Source organism: Aricia agestis, chromosome 9 (genome assembly GCF_905147365.1).
Source record: "Aricia agestis chromosome 9, ilAriAges1.1, whole genome shotgun sequence".
NCBI classification, from domain to species: Eukaryota; Metazoa; Arthropoda; class Insecta; order Lepidoptera; family Lycaenidae; genus Aricia; species Aricia agestis.
The window spans coordinates 15220374-15239467 of NC_056414.1; the positions used below are offsets into that span (position 1 = coordinate 15220374).

Consider the following 19094-nt stretch of genomic DNA (forward strand, 5'->3'; position numbering starts at 1 on the left):
CAAATAATCTCCAAAATCCCAATTTCTACCTGTTGCTTTACTTGCCCAACATCTGTAATATACGTAACAAACGGTTTTTCAACACCATAATAATTAGACTTAAGATTGATATGATTTTAATCGACCTAGGTGTTGCATGGTTGAGTAATGTCCCGAGTTTAGCGAATTCGTCTCACTTGCACCTTATTTCCTAGTTTATATAACTTCAATAACTGACATAATATTTTTAATTGTCATTTAAATATTATGACCAATCGAAAGTCGATCACTGGAACAAGGCAGCGAATGCAGTTTTGAAACTTACAATGCGGTTAAAAATAGCCACCTCATAAAGTGTGAGTCTCAATAATATCGTCTTGCAGTAGGTTCAATATTGTCTTGCTACTGCAAGACAATATTGAGCCAGCCAATATTGAGTATTATTAATTTTTCACTTCAGGAACTGCACTGTACAATGTCGATGAATTGAAATCGAAAATATATTTTTGAACAAAAAAGCCCATAAAAAGTATCTTTGGTAAAGCAATTTATTTAATTCGCATCGATCATGCTGTGAATAAAATAGACTTTCGAACTGTTCAGAAGGATTTCTTTGAATTTGTCCGCACGATCTCGTGAAAAACCGTATTGTACAGAGTAAAATTATTTTCCGTCATTCAGATACAAATGATTATTCGAAAAATAGGTCTATAGTATAATTATTATTATAGACCCGGTTAAGGAAGTAGAGTAGCAAGTTGTTTAGCTTTTAAAATAACAATTACATCATTGACTAAGCATATTTTATCACCATAAAAATTTGATGTCCTAAAAATATATATTTTATCATTAGTTTCAATATCATGCCTTCTCTTTCGCAAATAAGAACGAAAGAGGTAGAAGGTCATTTCAGCATTTTCAGCATTTTAGCTCTACCAGCTCAGGCTTAAGACAGCGATTTGTTTGGTTTTCATACAAATCTTTTGTCATTTCAAAAGTGATGACGCTATACTGTTTAAGGTCAATTAGTCCCCAAGAAGAATGGTTCTCCAGTCTTCACACGAGTTGATAGGATCTTTGCGTCAGCCTTCAGCGCCGCAAGAGACGAACAACACGAACTACTCAGCTCAAGTTGGGATTGTCGTACAATCTCTGTCCCTAATTAAGGGTTCATGACCCATAAAGCTAGAAGTAAAAACAATTATAAATAGTTATTAAATATTTTTTTGACATAAAGGAGCAAAATCAAAATTAATGAGATTCCTAATAAAATGTGCCGCCTCAGGTTTTACACGATGGAGACTGATGGTGTAGCGGAGCAAATAGATCGTTGTAGCACACAATCGTTGACCGCTACATCGAGGTTTCTGAGATCAATTTGACATCTTGTAACCACTTGACGTCTGAAATGTCTACAGTGGGATTCGGCCTGACCAAGTATACCACATAGATGAGGTGAAGTTTTTTTTGTCCATAACCAGCACCAACCAGCCACGCCGAACATTTTTATATTGTAAGAAACTAACAGATAACGAGATTTTAGCGAAAGAAAATGGAGGTAATATCGTTTTTGTGTGAATGTCGCAAACCGTGACCAATGGTAGTTAATTGGGAGAGTTGTAAGCCTTGACTGTGAGGGGTCAAGGTCAGAAGATTTATGGCTAATCATGTATAGGACACCAAATTATTTCGATTTTGAGACCTACGAAAATGGATTTATGGTCCATTTAGTAACAGCCCATCCCTGTTAAAAATTTATCCAACCGTTATTCCGGGTCCTTGGTACATGTGGCATTTCGGTTACTATCAAGCAAAATTCACACGAGTAGCTTAATTTTGAATAGACGCTTATAAATATTTTAAAGAACTATCGAGGTAAAATATACATCACAAAGCATTGTTTTGAACAAGGTATCGATGTAAAGTTAAGCAGGCACATGAAACTCTCAACTAGCAACGCAACCGTTCCAAGCTGAAAGCCTCATTGCAAAGTTGAAAATAGCTTACAGTTCCAGTATCAACATCATTTTATGTTTTGTACAAAACGAGATCTCGTTGATTGTTCATTTGTCCGTCTGTGTGTGTTTTCTGGCAGGATATAAACATTTCCTTAACAACAATAAAAAACTAGATCAAAATCGGTCCACCCGTTTGGATGCTACGATGCCACAGACAGACAGACATACAGACAGACAGATAGACCGACAGACAGACACGTCAAACTTATAACACCCCCCTTTTTGGTCGGGTGTTAAAAATAGTTTTTTGTTTGAAAGTTTCCAGCAACTTTTGCGACTTAGCACATTACATAAGAATGGCATGCCAATCTTAGTGGCAAATCAAATAAATCACAGCAGTCACAGTGATTTAGATTACACTTTAATTAACAAGCGTGCTTGTGAAACAGTTAACACATTAACAAGCAGTATGCACTGTACTGTATTACTAATTAAGTAATTATTATTATACTCACTTTGCCATGTAAATAACAACACCGATATAAAAAAAAAATCATTTATTTCTGAGTAAATTTGAATCAATTTTTTTCAGAATGTCTTCCTGATGCCTACTATCTTTGCGGCACTTAATCTAAGGTAGAAAAACTTCAATTTGATGAAGAGTTTGACAGATAATGTATGGCATCCATTACACGCTCATGCAAGCGACAGTCAATTCCGTCAATCACTAATTATGTTTGACTGATGGACTGACGAATGTTATTAGACAGTCACGCAATTCTCTTCAGTTTTTTGTGAGTCAAAGCTAAAATTTTCTAAGGTATACGTTTCTAATTTTTTCCTATTTTGTCAGATGGGACAACACTCGTGCTCAAAATTCGTGACTGATGGTTGCATGAAGCAAAAATCAAGATATCCAGATTTTCGTCAATCAACTTCATACAACTATCAGTCACTGCATTACACGGTAGGTTATTCAACAATCACAGTCATGACTCATGACTGTGGTAAAACTGGCAGCAAAACCTACCGTGTAATGGTTGCCTAAGGGGTTTATGTCAAAATTTTTCATTTAACAACAGTTAAGTACTTAATTAATATTCGTTTGTGAGTGCGGCAGTTACACCCGGTTTCTGAAAGGCTGATCAACACTAAAATTAACTAATCGCCTGTTAAATCTCTTGTCAAGTAAAAATTGGGTTGCTAGAAGCACGGTTAGTTAGTTTAATTTGATCAGCGCGACCAGTTGACGGTAGCTGTTTAATTTGACTCGAGAATGATATGTCAACCGCCATTTTGGGTTTCCGAAACGCTTGTCAAGCCGTGAACATAGATTAAAGGTTTGTCAAAAGCTGTGTCAACTAGTCGGTAATTGTGGGTGAATTAACTTATGAATTCAATGATTTTTTATGTGAATCTACATTTTCCCTTTGAAACTACGTAAACACATTTATTATGAAGTTTTAATAAAAATTCGTAAGAAATACGTCGATTATGCAAATAAACTGTTTATTTGCAGTACTCGTTTTATTTTCAAAAAATGTATATTATAATCAATTTCATTTCTATAATGAAGAAGAATTTAGGATTCGATATCGTCTGAAAAATTGAAATTCGGAATTCTGACAAATGAACGAAAATAAACAAATCGCATGTCAAATCAAAATGATCACAGATTACTTAATTTTCGTCTGATCAATGTTTCAAAAAGTATCAGATTTGAAATTCCCAGAACATTTTTGAAAGCAATGACAGTCTGCAATTCCTTCTCTTGACATTTAATTTGCATTTTTGATAGTTAATAGCTACGAATAATAAAAACTAAGGAAAAGTAACTCCGTCAAAAACATGCTCCACAATACTACTAAAAAAGTGTACCTTCGGTACACATTTCAATACATTTGCAATATTTAGGTGACCTTGAGCCTTCCTGACCTTCATCTGTCATAATACACGCGTCATATAAGCCATTGTTTTTGTTGAAACTGGGAAATTCACGAGTCACGACACCAACCTTCGCTCCAATGTCATTTGGATAGAGAATCCTTGGTCATTGCAGATATACTATAGTCAAAGTGTGTCACATATACCGACATTTAATATTCAGTTTTGTGACTTTTGGTTCGGATCCTAGGAACTGTACCTAACTAGAGTCAAGATTTTGATGAGGAATTGAAATATACGACCTAAAGCCCGCTATACACATTGGGCATACGCATTGAGCCAGCGAATTGGGGCAACGTGTAGAGCCTATAGACTATAGAGCCTACTTGGCCATAAGTTGGGAGCGACATTCCGTACTCTACACCAGTCGCAAACTTTTTGTCTTCTAGTCTTTCCTAGATGTTCTAGGTACATACCATATATACAGGAAAATAAAAATATTTAGAGGTACACCAAAAATATAATCAGCGTGTGTGTGAGCTCCCACCCCTTTGTCGATCGCCCTGAGATGTCTCTTTTTTGTACTTAGCACTAGAACTAAGTATTTATTTGTAGCTTTTATTTTTTTGTAGCTAATTATCTCTCTGAAGTTTGGAGTGAAATATTGGTGCAAGCCATAGATATTGACATTAAATCCTGGAGGTGTTGAAGTCCAAAGATAAACGAAGATCATCTTCGAACATGCTCGGTCCGCACACAATGGGTCGGCGGTCCGGATGCGGACCGCGGTCCGCCATTTGGTGACCCCTGCTCTACACGTTTGCTCCATGCACTGGTCCAATGCGTTGGCCCAGCATTGGACCAATGTACAGCGGGCTTAAGGCAAGGTTTTGATGATGAGCACAAAGAACATGCGGAACCGTTTGATGACTAATCTATCAATAATCAGACACCCCGCTGACCGGAAGACAATAACGCAACCAATACCGTATCCTGACCGTAGTCGAAACTAGCGTTTATAATTGGCTCACGTGGTGTAGACCAATTTACATTCTAATGTTCTAACTGTAATCTTATAATCACTAAACAATAAACTTCCGTGGTGAAAAAAAAAATCCGCGTGAAATCTTAGATCAACCCTCAGGGTTTTGTTATACCTACCGAGTGGAGACAATACAGATAATGTGATTGGCCAAAAGCCACTCTCTCGGTAGGTGTAATCAAGACCTAATCATTTGCGAATTGCGATCGATCGTTTCGATCCATCGCGAAACGATTGGTATTTGGTACGAACTGGCAATGGAAAATCCTAGTGTCAGACAAGTGGTCTGTCCTTTCGCCTTTTCAAATTGTCCCGTCACCCGTGATTGCTGGTGCGAATGATGGTCTTTGGTTTATAATTACACAGTACGTAACCATAGGCCTGCTTGTTTTGTTTGGCACATTGTAAAAGTTACATAACATACAGACAGTCAGACAACAGACTTTGAGAAGCGGAGCTAGTTAGTAGTAGAGAGAGAATAGAGATTCACCTACTGGTCCGATTTAAAAAAAATATTTCAGTGTTAGATAGCTCATTTATCGAGGAAGGCTATTCACGCTAAGACTAAATAGAAACATAGAAACAGAGGAAAATGTGAAAAAAAAACGAACTCCCGAACCACTGGAGCAATTTTTATGTTATTTGGCACAGATATAAAGAGGACCACGTGAAGAGACAGGCTATTTTTTTTGCGGGAAAATGTACGGTTTCCGTTAAGTTCCTAATTAACGCGGGCGAAGCCGCGCGGAACGTCTTAGTTTACTAATTATAACTTACTCTCACTAGAGTCCATACGAGTTATGAAAGTAGTTCATAATATGGACTAATTACCCAATTAGGTCGCATTAAACTTCGACATTAATAGAATAAAGAATATAGGACAGACATCTTTCACTGCAATATTAAATTCCGCGTTTCCGTTCTTAAAACAACGCCAAAACTCCCAAACTTGTATCTATAAAGAATCAGGAGTTCTCTCAGCACCTTCCGAACCACGGTATACCAGGTATACCTTGGTGCAAAATCTTACTTGTTGGTAGCATTATATGCTTAGAATACTTTTCACGAAACCGAAGTCACCACATGTTTCCCTATAAATTTTGACGAGTTCCCTCGATTACTTATGGATCCTTCATCAGATCACCACTTTTGTGAATATAATACCAAATTGGGATGATACCCTATATAGCAAAAGAAAAATTTTAAAAATCGGTTAACAAACGGCGGAGTAATCGTTGAATAAAGAAAACGAACATAACACCTCCCCCATTTTGAAAGTCGGTTAAAATTGTAGCCTATGTGTTACTCTGATGTATAAGCTATATTATTGTAAAGTTTCATTAAAATACGATCAGTAGTTTTTGCGTGAAAGAGTAACAAACATCCATACATCCACACATCCATACATCTATACATCCAAACAAACTTTCGCCTTTATAATATTAGTAGGATAGTAGGAAGTAGGATTCTGAGAGCTCCTTATTGATTAAATCCATACTTTCATACTATTACTAATACATAATATTATAAATGATGATGAGATAAATGATAAGATAAAATATATTTTCATTAAAATGGTAAACTAATGATCGCAGCGTCGCAATTAAACTAAGAATAGCTCAGTAATTTTTAAACGAAAAAAATTGTCAAACTTCAAAGAGATGTTCGAAATTTTATACAACGCAATTTTAATTAAATCCTGCCAAGCTTTGGAGAGTTTTAACATGGACACGTTAAAGTTTTTAATAGCGCTTTTTTCGTGACGGTTTACAGCTTAATTCAATGTAATACTTCACAGTACTTACTATGTATTTAAAAAAATATTCTTGGTATGACGCCAATTAATAACATCAAGGAAACATAGGCCTTGGCATGGCCACCATATCTTTCTACGGAAGAGTAGGCCAAGTGACAGATTGGCAAAGGAAACCCGTCCCCAAAGTCTGTTAACAGACTTTGGGGACGGGTTAACATTAAGAGGAGTCCACACCGCCCTTTTTCCCATACAAACGTTGTCCCCTGTTTCCTCCCTGGATAATGTAGAGTTATAATTTTTTTCCTGAATATCTACGGCCACTAATACAATGTCCCTATGTTTTCTTTTTTTTCATAATTTAATTATTGAAAAAGATATGAACGTTCAAAAACCCAAAAAAATTGCCAGATTTTTCGCTGTGTTCACGTCCAGAAAACAGATTTGACTAGATTATACAAAAAAAGCAAAACATAGGAACACAGCTCAAGCCTTTTTTTAATCTTTAATGAAAAAAGTACTTAAATCGGTTAAGTTTTGGAGAAGGAATCAGGGGACAACGAATCGTTGATTTTCTGGATTTTCTGCAGTTGTCTCTATCGCGTTCTGCGGTATAGGCTTGAGGTAAGGGAGACAGCTATAGATATTTCACGTCCTTTTTTTTTATTTCTCTAGCCCCTGGTGTATCCTCTTAACTATACTGTACTCGGCGAAACATGGCGGTGGCGGTCATTTACTCCCTGTCTTGTTGAAAAAACTTGTCATTTTCTATATTTAAATATAGAAAATGACAAGTTTTTTTGACAGGGAGTAAATGATAAACCGCGATTGACAATGGACTAGCCCGACTAGGAACACCGAACATCTGACACTTCATTGTCAATCACGGTTTGTATAGAAAATGACAAGTTTTTGACAAGAAGTCAATGACCGCTACCGCCATGTTTCGCCGAGTACAGTATATTGTTTCTATTCTTTCGCATTTATACGGCGGACAATACGTTGCAACTTGCGCTACGCTCGCGAACAAGATCGGCGCAAATCCATACTAATATTATAAATGCGGGAATGTGTCTTTCTGTTACCTCTTCACGCCCAATTATCACTGAACCGATTTTGCTGAGGTATGGCGATACTTTGAGTGCCGGGAAAGGACATAATATACTTATATGTATTTATTTATAATAATGATTTATTGTGCACAAGAAATATTAACAAAACAATAATTTACACAGAAAGACGACACAAAGGATCTGCTTATTTCTAATAAGCAGATCCTTTGTGTCTCTCTTCCAGCAGCCCTACGGAGAGAGATTGGATATGGATAGCAGATAGGTGCACAATCATGAATGTAATATTATCTATTATACATATAATAAAATCGTAGGAAAGTCAATTCTGTACATTGAAAATTTTTGAAACATAATACTTGCGACGTGATCTACAATCGATATAGAAGGCAAAAATATAGTTTTTAGAATTTTTGTCAGTTTGTCTGTATGTATGTCCGGGATAAACTCAGAAAGTACTTAATGGATTTACTTCAAATTTTGCACGGATATTACTTAGAGGTCGGGTCAACACATAGGCTATATATTACGATATCGCCTAGGGTGGGGGCGTTAATTAATCGCCTACAAATTTATATAGGCAATGCAACGTGCAGGCAATCTCCGATAGAAGCCGATAAATTAGCGGGTTATTTCTTCATACAACGATATTTCATAGTAAGCATCTGTCCTTTTCATTCCTGTGAACTGATCGTCATGTTCTGTCTCGTTCTACCACGCACCAATATACTCGGAAATAAGCCGATACTCGGCGAGTTATTACGGAGAAAGGTTAATTAGCAACGCACAAGTGCGAGCGAGAAAGATGAGTCATGAAGTAAAATTGTAAATTGTTATTCAGAGTCAAATGGCGGATGAGTGTTTGTAAACAACTTGTTAGTTTCGTGTTGTCGAATGTCGAATGTTATTTGTTTTAACGTTAAGAAGAGTGCAGTGTCGTGAATTTAAATTAATTTGTATTGTGATTTGTTAATTATTAAGTCTATGGTTAATTGTGACTCGTACAGCTGAGACTGTTGTCTGACAGATTATTTGCTGTCGAAGGAAACTTCGTTTTCCAAACTTAGTTTTGAATGACCGTATCAGAGTAGACGGAACTATAGAGTATGCCGACTTAGAACTGATGTTGAAATTTTTAAATTTGACGTATTATGACGAAAATCGTCGCTAGGGTTGTTAACTTGTTACCTACGAATTTAAAACTATGACATATTCGCTGGACGTGTTCCTCTTTGGTCGTATTGTTGTTTGTGTTTTGGCACACGCGATTAAAATTGTCAGAATCCAATTTTGAAATCTTTATTTTAAATATTTAAAAATAAATTATATCAGCCAGCGCGAGGCACATTCCATTTATAATCCTAGTGAAACCCGACGAATTTGACAGATATTGAAACCTGTCCGTTTCTTAGCAGTCGAACTACTGGTTGTTATGTCTATTGTGACCGCATGTGCCGTCAAGCATACAACTTAACTCAGAAGGCATTTTTCAAAGGCATCATTATCAAACTTGAAACATTGTTGAACATCAGTGCTGAGCGTTTTGGTAAGTAGATTTTTTACTCCGGCTTCCCTTCTGAAAATATTCACCCTTCGCCACTGGTAGCTCCATGCCAAATTTCAGCCAAATCGGTTCAGCGGTTTGGGCGTGAAGAGGTAACAGACAGACAGACAGACGGACAGACAGACAGACGGACAGACAGACAGACGGACAGACAGACACTCTTTCGCATTTATAATATTAGTATGGATACGTCTTATATCCACGAAATATTAGTATGGATACGGTTTCTACGTAATAAACGAATCTTGGCGCAACAAAGTTTCGGACGTCGTCGTCTAGTATAATAATTTTCAATATTATGCCTGTAAGATATCCCGGATTTTTCTTTAAAAAAAATCGGGAAATCCCCTATCGTTTTTCGTATTTCCCTGATGACTTTCGTAATGTACTTTTAACCTAGTTTTCATCATGCATCAATGAAAAGCGGTCAGGGACGCTGGCGCGGCCGTGCGAGCTAGTGTTTTCGATAAAGCAACAAAGCCTAATGCGTGTAGCTCTTTGTACGAGTATATTATATACATATATTCTATTTAGTAGTAGTTAAAATAAAACCCTTTGTATAATAAATATATTTCTTAACATCTCTGTACGAAAATCGTTAATTCTTTACGAATGTGGCGATTGGCGACGAACGTAGGTATGTATTAGGTATTTAAGTATGATGTTTGTTCTGTACTCAGTACTCACGAACATAAAAAATGTATTTCCTCTAAATAATACATATACAATGTATAACAAAATAAAACATTACCCATACCTATACAAGTATACAAAGTGTAACAAAACTAAGTAATAATACTTTAGGGTGTGTATGTATTCCTTGTAGAGAGTTCACTGTGAAAGTAGTAGCGCTGAAAGACCAATTTTTTTCACATTTGTATGGAGAAACTTGTGACGCTGGGGCGCTCGCCCATACAAAAGTGAAAAAAAATTGGTCTTTCAGCGCTGCTACTTTCACAGAGAACTCTCTACAAGGAACATGTACACACTCTAAATTATTATCACTTAGTTTTGTTACACCCTGTATAGTTCATTGCATAAATATATGCTTGTGCATGGAAAATACGCCAACATTATGAATTTGCCATAAAATAGTTATAAAGAAATACTATATTATTTATCATATTGGCGTATTTTCCATAGAAACATGGAACCCAAAAGTAACTCTTTTAGCACTGCTACTTTCACAGTGAAAATGATAATATAATATACGTACCCCAAAGTATTGATACCGAAGTCGATTTAAAATTCGGTAAAGTAGATTCAAAAGTTCTTAGCTACAATAATTTCATCATGACAATCACTTGTATCTGACGCTGCAGCATCACCTGGAATCTATATAACACCCTCCAAAAGTTCAAAAACTAAAACTCTACTTGCAGCAAGGTAACGTTTTTGACCCGCTTGACAAGTTTTTAATTAGATTATAATATTCATTATAGTTATATGCAAATCATATTCATATTTTCTTTGTCATTTTCAGGAATCTGTTCCCAAAAGAGACCCTTGGCCCGGGAAGTCTTCGCTTTGCTATCTATCCGTCTGTCTCCAGGGTGTATATTGTTACGAACTTACGACATATAATGCCATCTAGCGTCAAACCGATGTAACTTATCGGGGGATATTATACTCTCAAACAACATAAAACCCCTATTCGATACTAGATGGCGTTAGGCTTTCAGAAATATTCCACACTTATTTACGGGAATCGGGTACATTCTAGAAAGGAATGGAAGGAAATTCTCGTACGTTCTGGAACTCGTCTCGGCCCATATAAATAGCCACTGGTAGATGAGTCAGTGGATAGCACGTAACAATATCAAGTAACGCGGTAGCTAGCGAACTGAAATTTTAAAGAATACGTATTCTTGTTGTTACCATAACAACAAATAGAAACAAGCTAAAATGAATATTTAAGAGGGCTGGAATATTCAAAACAAAAACGCGATTTTAGACCTTTTTTGTTTGACATCAATAATTCAATAATGACAAGCGGTAGGTGTTTGAAATATTTAGGAAATATGTACCTTATTATATTTCAACTTTAATAATAATCTATACTTATATTAGAATAGTCTGTCTGTCATCTTTGATTTTGATTCATGCTGAACCATTTTTTATGAAATTTGGTGAAGAAACTAGAAAGGATACTTTTTATCCCGAAAAAATTTACGGTTCCTGTATATTGCATCAAATTGTTGTGAGTAAAGAATTAATAATTGTATAAATGCTCTTTACTATTTACTTCTAAATGTCGTCGCGATTTTCGTTCAAAATCAAATAAGGTTTTAGGGCATTTCATTTCGATCACAATATATTTTCTGTAAAGAATCCTTAGTTATTTCCTCCCGAGGTGCACCAAAATCATGGTGTAGGTATCTATAGATCTAGATCTATCCGCATGATAATAGCACTATGTTTTTGCGATTTCTTGTGCAGATTTCAGTACTCCAGTGCTAAGATGTGATAATTCTTTCTATTGCTAAGGATTGGACATGTGCGATAAAATAACATATTAATATCATTTTACAAAGTTTTGACACATAGATAACTCTCTGTTGCAGTACTCTGTACATTGTTTTCTGACTAAGCTGTAATGTTTACATTTTATGACTTTAAAACCTACCAAAAACGTAATAATGATCGTTTAGCGAATGTAAATTATCAAATAGCATCTTATTAGATAGTCTCTCGCCATATAATTTAGGTTACAAAGCAATATTGTAGTATTTGTAAACCAAAAATGTTGACTAGGTTCCGAAATAAAACTCAGTCTACTGACCATTGCTCAAGACGTCAAATTACGGCGCTGTACTATTGTACGGCCAGAATACTGGGATATATTTGTGAACATACTCTATGATAGACAATCAGCCTCTGACACACAGATTTGACTTATGTCATTAAATTTTTATCCATCAAAGCGCCTGTGGAATTAAAGTGGCAAATTCAAAATCAAATCGTTGCTTTTGTAAAATAACAAATCGTTCGAATTTGTGATCTAAACTACTTATTTTTATTATTATTATTATTATTTATCAAAAACGAAGCTGACCAGGACCTTCGAAATCATAATTTAAACATTTTTGTGTAAAAATATTTTTTCCTGCATTTATTTTCGCTGAATTCTAGTCGAAATAAAATTTTGAAAGTATCATTCTTTATTACTCTTTTTTTAGTAGTAAATAGTTTAAATTAAAATTATAAGCTGTCAGGAACCTTGGTAAGGAACGTAACAAAGCTACAAAAAATGTTTAAATGCTTATAATTACTTCTGGTCAAAGTTCTAGTGAAAATAAAAACATGAAATTTCACTAATCCTCGTTGTATACCTTAAATCAAAATACCCAAAAACCGCTGTGCAGTGTGCACATAATATTTCATTATTTTAAATTCTCATCTCATCAAAATATCTTATTTATGCCAAATATTTAAGCTTATTAAGTCCCCCATTACACAACATTACCCATAAACTATAATTTATTATTTATCATTGAAAGGTTTAAGGTTACGTCACTGCATAGATAAAGTACTGAGTAGGGAGTTATGTAATTTAAGCGTGTAAAACAATCTAAAGAATCGAAAAATGTAACTTGAGAATTGAGATGGTACCACCTCTTATAGAAACACGTAAGAGCAAGCGATAGCGCGATGTAGACGACTCTTATCGCCATCTGTTATTAATTTTTGGAACTAACTTAATTTGAACAAATTTACGCATTTTCACCCCCTTACAACCCCTTTTTCCAGTTAAAAAGTAGCCTATGTCCTTTCTCAGGCTTTAGACTATCTGTGTACAAAATTTCATTACAATCGGTTCCGTAGTTTTGGCGTGAAAGCGAGATTTACCACTTTGGAAGGGTATCTCTCGCAAACTATTCAGGTTAGAAAAAAAAAATATTAGAAACTCAATATGATTTTTGAAGACCTATCCATAAATAGTTATCCCACACGCATAGGTTAGATGAAAAAAACATTTTTTGTTTCAGTTGTACCTATAGGGACCCCTATTAATAATTTTTCCATTTTTGTATCAAAATCTTAATGCGGTTCACAGACTACATCTACTTACCAAGTTTCAATAGTATAGTTCATAATGGACGCCATATTTGACGACAACCTTAACTATAACTATTCCTCTGGTGCAATCCATCCTTATAGTTGCAGAGAAGTAGCTGTGACATACAGACGGACGGACGGACAGACAGACAGACAGACAGACTGACATACATGACGAATCTATTTAAAGGGTTCCGTTTTTTTGCCATTTGGCTACAGAACCCTAAAAACCAGTGAGTTTCAAACCAAATGACAAAGGTTAGAAGAATAGCACACATTATGCAAGCATAATTTGGCGCTCAAAACTCACACATTGTCGGTCAAGGCAAAAATGTAATGCTCAAGCCATTTACCTATGGGTTTTAACCACAAATACATATTAAAATAGTACTACATATTAAATTTGAAACTTTTTGCATCAAAATATTTTAGCAAAAATTTTTAGTTATGACTTATGAGCTATCACACCTAGAACGAATTTTCGTATCCGGAATCTCAGTTTGATACTCAGGTGCTTTGCAGCTTGAGAATATGAGATTAAAGGTAAAAGGCATGATACCTCACCAAAATTAGTGGTAATGTTCCTAATTAATGGAGCAATACATTTCCCCTAAAATATGTCTTCTTAGTTTATTATTACGTTATGCAGTGTTACATCTATACTAATATTATAAAGCTGAAGAGTTTGTTTGTTTGAACGTGCTAATCTCAGTAGGTCCAATATGAAAAATCAGTCATTTATCGAGGAAGGCTATATTATCACTCTAAGACTAATAGGAGCAAAGTAACAGAGGAAAATGTGGAAAATTATTTGTAAGGGCTTATCTCACTAACTACTGGAGCAATTTTCATGTTATATAATTTTTATATTAGTGGTATAGATAAAAAGGAGACCACATGAAAGGAAAATATGAGTTCAAACCTTTAAACCCTAAAACACTAGAATTTCCAATCAATGAAATTAATACAACAACTAAAGTAATTAATTCTTTTAGTGAAACAAGAGTGCAAGACAGACAAGCTAGTATTTGCATGTTTATTGTGCAGATTAAATAGGATATATTTATACTTACTGCAACATTTTCATACTAAAGGCACCAGCATAGACAGTATCAAAGTCTGACAATTTTTCTCTCAATATTCTGATATGATGTGTGCAACATGTCAGATTTTGGTCGGATTATTTACTGTATGTCCTTAGTCCTTACTTGAAAAATTAACACAGGCCAGAGTGAATAATATTTTGGAGTAGCCCCAGTGATAGCTACACAAATTCCGGAGTAAGTCAGAAATAGAATGGTTCAGTTCAGATAGTATGATGATGATAATACTGCCGCTTTTATTGCTGTCAAAGAGGAAACAGTTATACGTGCATTCACAATCATTCATCATTCTGAATAAAAGAGAGTTTGATTTCTGTTTCATTCTTGTAAGAAACTAAAGAAAATTTTATAAACAGGTACATACCAACACCGTCTTAGAACTTAGAAGACACACAAAGAAAATTGTTTGCAGATCACAACTGGATAGGTTCAACTTTACTTTTCACTTTCACGACAGTAAACTATGCTTACAACAATAATGATTAAAGTGGAACTTTTTTATTTTTACGCGATTTTGTTGTTTTCACGTTTCTTTCTGACTTTTGACTAATCCACAGATTACTAGTATAAATTTGTAGATTTGCGTTTGTGTTTGTACTTTGTTGACATTTGACAATTGATTTTTTTTCTTCATTTTTCACAGAATATAGAGATGTCAATGTCTAAATAGTGCACAGACTATATTTTAGAGATAAAAATTTTTTTCAGAGAAAGTCGCAGTGCGATGACGGATTCATATTCGTCAGATTTTTAATAACATGATTACTATTTTATTTAAAACATACTTTCTTTATTTCAAGGTAAGAAATTGGTATTATTTAAAGAAAACAAAGCAACTCTCGAATTTGGAAGTAGTCTCATCTACTGAGCACGAGATGGCGTTTTAAGGCGACGCGAGGACACGAGGCTCTGACGCGTTATTTAGAATTTAGATGAACTTTAGTTTACAGGAGTCGAGTTAAACCTGGGAACTGGGAAAAATAACATCGTATCTTTCATTAGCCCATTTTTTCGTTGTTTGCTGCTATTTTGACATTTGGAAGTAAGAGGTAGCCAACACGTAACCAACTATTGAAAGGAGTCTATCAGCCACAAGCGTGGTAGCCATTGCGGTAACAGCTTGTAATTTTGGTGTGGTCATTCACATTCACGACTCAGGAATCAGGATCCACTAAGTATTAATAATCATAATAATGTGTGTAAATCCTACGTCTTCTCAGTCGAAATCTCAATATTATGTTGAGTTTCCAGATGATAATAAACATAGTGCTTTACTTAACTTAGGCGGCGTCCACAAATTACGTAAGGTGTTTTTTTGAATTTTTTGACGCCCCCTGCCCCCTACAAATCTCACATGGGATTTTTCACAATGTGGGTGTCTTACGTAAACGTTTAATGGTTTGACAGTCAGTAGATTTTCTTTTGAACGAATTTGTGAATGATCTTAATCCTATAACGATTACGATTAAATCTTAAACATACTTACAATCCGGATGAAATGGACCAAAATAGTATTAAGTACCTATTTTATTGAAAAACAAAATTACGTGAGATTTGCCGAGACCCCCCTCTCCCCCCTAAACACCTCACGTAATTTGTGGACGCCCTTAGGGTTCCTCAGGTTTTCAGCTACAGTCAGTGAACGTACTGTTCACTGAACTGTAACTGCTTCGGTCAAAATTAAATAATCTAGTTGACATTTAACTGCCGCACTCAGAGTGGAATATATAATTACTACAAAATTTTGACATAAGCCCTACACATTATCTGTCAAACTCTTCATTAAATTGAAGGTTAATCGTAATTAAATGTTTCTGAGTACGGCGGTAAGTCGCTAGCAATAATGCTACTCATACGCATCTTATTCTTAAAGTCTTAATCTTAAAATCTTAAAGTCATCTACATAAAGCTGACCAAAGCCTTGTTTACATTTAGAACAAATTGAAACATCGAATCTACCATCGAATTGACCTTGCTGCAAGGTGAATAGGACATACAAACAGTAGCTTAGCAACGATCGATCAGCAGTAATGAAATACCATATTATACTGTGTGTGTATGTTCGTGTATATCACAATAAATAAGCTGTGCTCATTTGACAGGGGGTAAAACGCGTGAGTATTATAGCACACACAAATCGTACCCGTCACGAACGATACCGAACTATCATTTCACGTGTTTAGTGGCTTGGCTACAGTGCCGTAAATAGCCTTTTTTGCGCCCTGTACCGTGTGAGAGATTCTATAACTGCGCCCCTGTTTCTTTTTTAGATATTATAGGTACCCGAGCAATGCTACGATAGGCCCCTCTGATCTGGCCATTCTTGCGCCCCCCCAGAGTCTACGCCCAGTGCCTGGGCACCGGTGGCATATTTACGGCACTGCTTGGCTACAAAGAGTATTTGGATGCTTTTAAATATTTGTAGTATTGATAATATGGCACATGGAGTAATTTAATATCTAAAGGTGCCCATACACGGGACAATTTGTTGTTTCGATCGATCGTCAAGAAAATCGTCCAATCGATCTTTTGAACGTAAAATCGTTTGCGATATTGCGACACAGTATACAATTTGTCGTTCGATTTTAACATCGAGGAGATAAATCGTTACGATAATTGTCCCGAGTATGGCCACCTTAAGGCCAATGAAAAGTGCATATTAAAGATTTAAATAATAGCAACGTTATGTAATGTTTCAAAAAATTCGAACTTAGCAGACCGTAAGGTTGTTGGATCGATGGATGTTGAATCGAGTTTGGCTTAGAGTTTAGAATGTAGGTAATTTCCAATTAGGTAAAGCCTACTTACGTAACTTCTTGATATAGGTACAGCTCGTAAAAGCTTGTTAACTTAGCTTGTTTACTCTCATAGTTCTAAGCTTACCTAGTAATGCAAATTGCTTAAGTTGTAAATGGTTTTTTTCTACACTTTCAAGTTTCATGGTGTACACTTAAAGCGCTTAACTGATTTTAAGATTAAAGATACTATGGAAGCCAAATTCTTTGAGTCCAGAAAGAGATAAAGACTAGTTTTTATCGCGAAAATGTTCCAGTGTTGGCGTATACGTATACGCCATAAACGCCATGGTATACCGACCACCATCTGGCTTCGTCAGCTAAAATGTTTTTTTGCTTGGGCATAGACATTTAGGGGCTGTTTCACCACTTACTGATAAGTGCCGGATATGCTATCCACAACTTATCTAACATAATATACTCCATACTATATCTGTCAGTAAGTAGAGAAACAGGCCGTCAATATTAACCTTTAAGGAGTGAACACTCTGAGACGGGCCGTGCCTGGGCTCAGCGTGCCAAGGCTCAACGCAAAAATCCGCCTCCATACAATTTGTTTGAAAGCGGATGCGCGTATCGCACACTGTGTCGGGGCGCAGCGGATTTCCGCTTCCATACAAATTGTATGGAGGCGGATTTTGCGATGAGCCCCGGCACGCTGAGCCTCGGCACGGCCCGTCTCAGTGTGCTCACTCCTTTACCCGACACTACACTATATTTTGAAGTAACCACTAATTTGCTTAGAGAATTTCCTTCGCTGTGAAAGTACTCATAATGGCCCGTTTACATTATTCCAATCCAGTGATCCCATCCAGCAAGTGCCGAAGGAGAATGAAGTAAAGTGGTGCAAATTTCCACCATTAACGAGACCCATCTTTTTAGTCTAATCTAATTCTAACTCGGTCGGTAGTCGGTACCATCCTCCGCCTAAACATTTTCTGATTGCTTTTCTAACTTTTCTAATATTAATTATGTTTAGTTGTTTCTTGGGGTCTCGTGTATATTTTGAGCAGAACACGTTATAACATTATACAAAGACATACACATTATAAAAAACAAAATAAAGTTTAACTGAAAATGCTATGAGGTTTCGGGGCTAGTGATAATAATAATTTTAATTACATTGTCAGTTGGATAGCACAATCCATATATAGTTGGTATTAGTTATATTAAAAAATTGGCCAAGTGCGAGTCGGACTCGTGCACGAAGGGTTCCGTACCGTTATAGAGCAAAATCAAGCCACAAATTGTGTTTATTGTATGGGAGCCGAGCCCCCCTGATTTTTTATTTTATTTTAATATTATCTTATATCTTTAAACGAGCAATTCTTGTATATTGTATAATTGGAATCTCGGAATCGGCTCCAACGATTTTCATGAAATTTAGTATAGGGGGTTTCGGGGGCGATAAATTGATTTAGCTAGGAATCATTTTTAGAAAATTAAAGGGCATTGGGTAACTTTGTATGGACCTGTGGCGTCATTTTTTTTCCAGCGGCCAGGGATAAAACCATTACTATTTTGTAGCACTACATTTGAGAAACATATATTAGTAATAAAAATTGTTCTAAGTAATATCGGAGCTGAGCTACGATTATTTTAGTATATTTATTTTTGCATCTTATGTTCACAAAATCAATAGTAATTAACGTTAATTTATGGAGCTATCCTTTACAAACAGGCGTAGAAAGGGTATATTAAGCTGTTGGATATATATTTCTCACTAACTATTGCCCACGACTTCGTCCGCGTCAAATATGAATAATTCTTCATACATATTTTCACACTGGGTTTAACTCTCGTCCGACTAAAATATAGCCAGACTTGAGAATATATTTCATTAGACAGTGGTTTTCAATGGGCCGGATGCAGTATTAGGCAATTATA

At 35.8% G+C, this 19094-nt stretch overlaps 1 protein-coding gene across 1 annotated transcript in view; it reads right to left on the bottom strand.

Annotated features, from left to right (window-relative positions):
* The window catches only part of LOC121730298, a 61623-nt gene extending 46655 nt beyond the window's left edge, over window positions 1-14968 (bottom strand). The window contains exons 1-2 of the mRNA XM_042119285.1: window positions 14794-14968; window positions 12306-12311 (exon numbers count right to left, since the gene is read on the bottom strand). The gene's annotated coding sequence lies outside the window, so the exon portion shown is untranslated. The remainder of the gene's footprint in view (window positions 1-12305; window positions 12312-14793) is intronic.
* Window positions 14969-19094: the final 4126 nt, after the last annotated feature.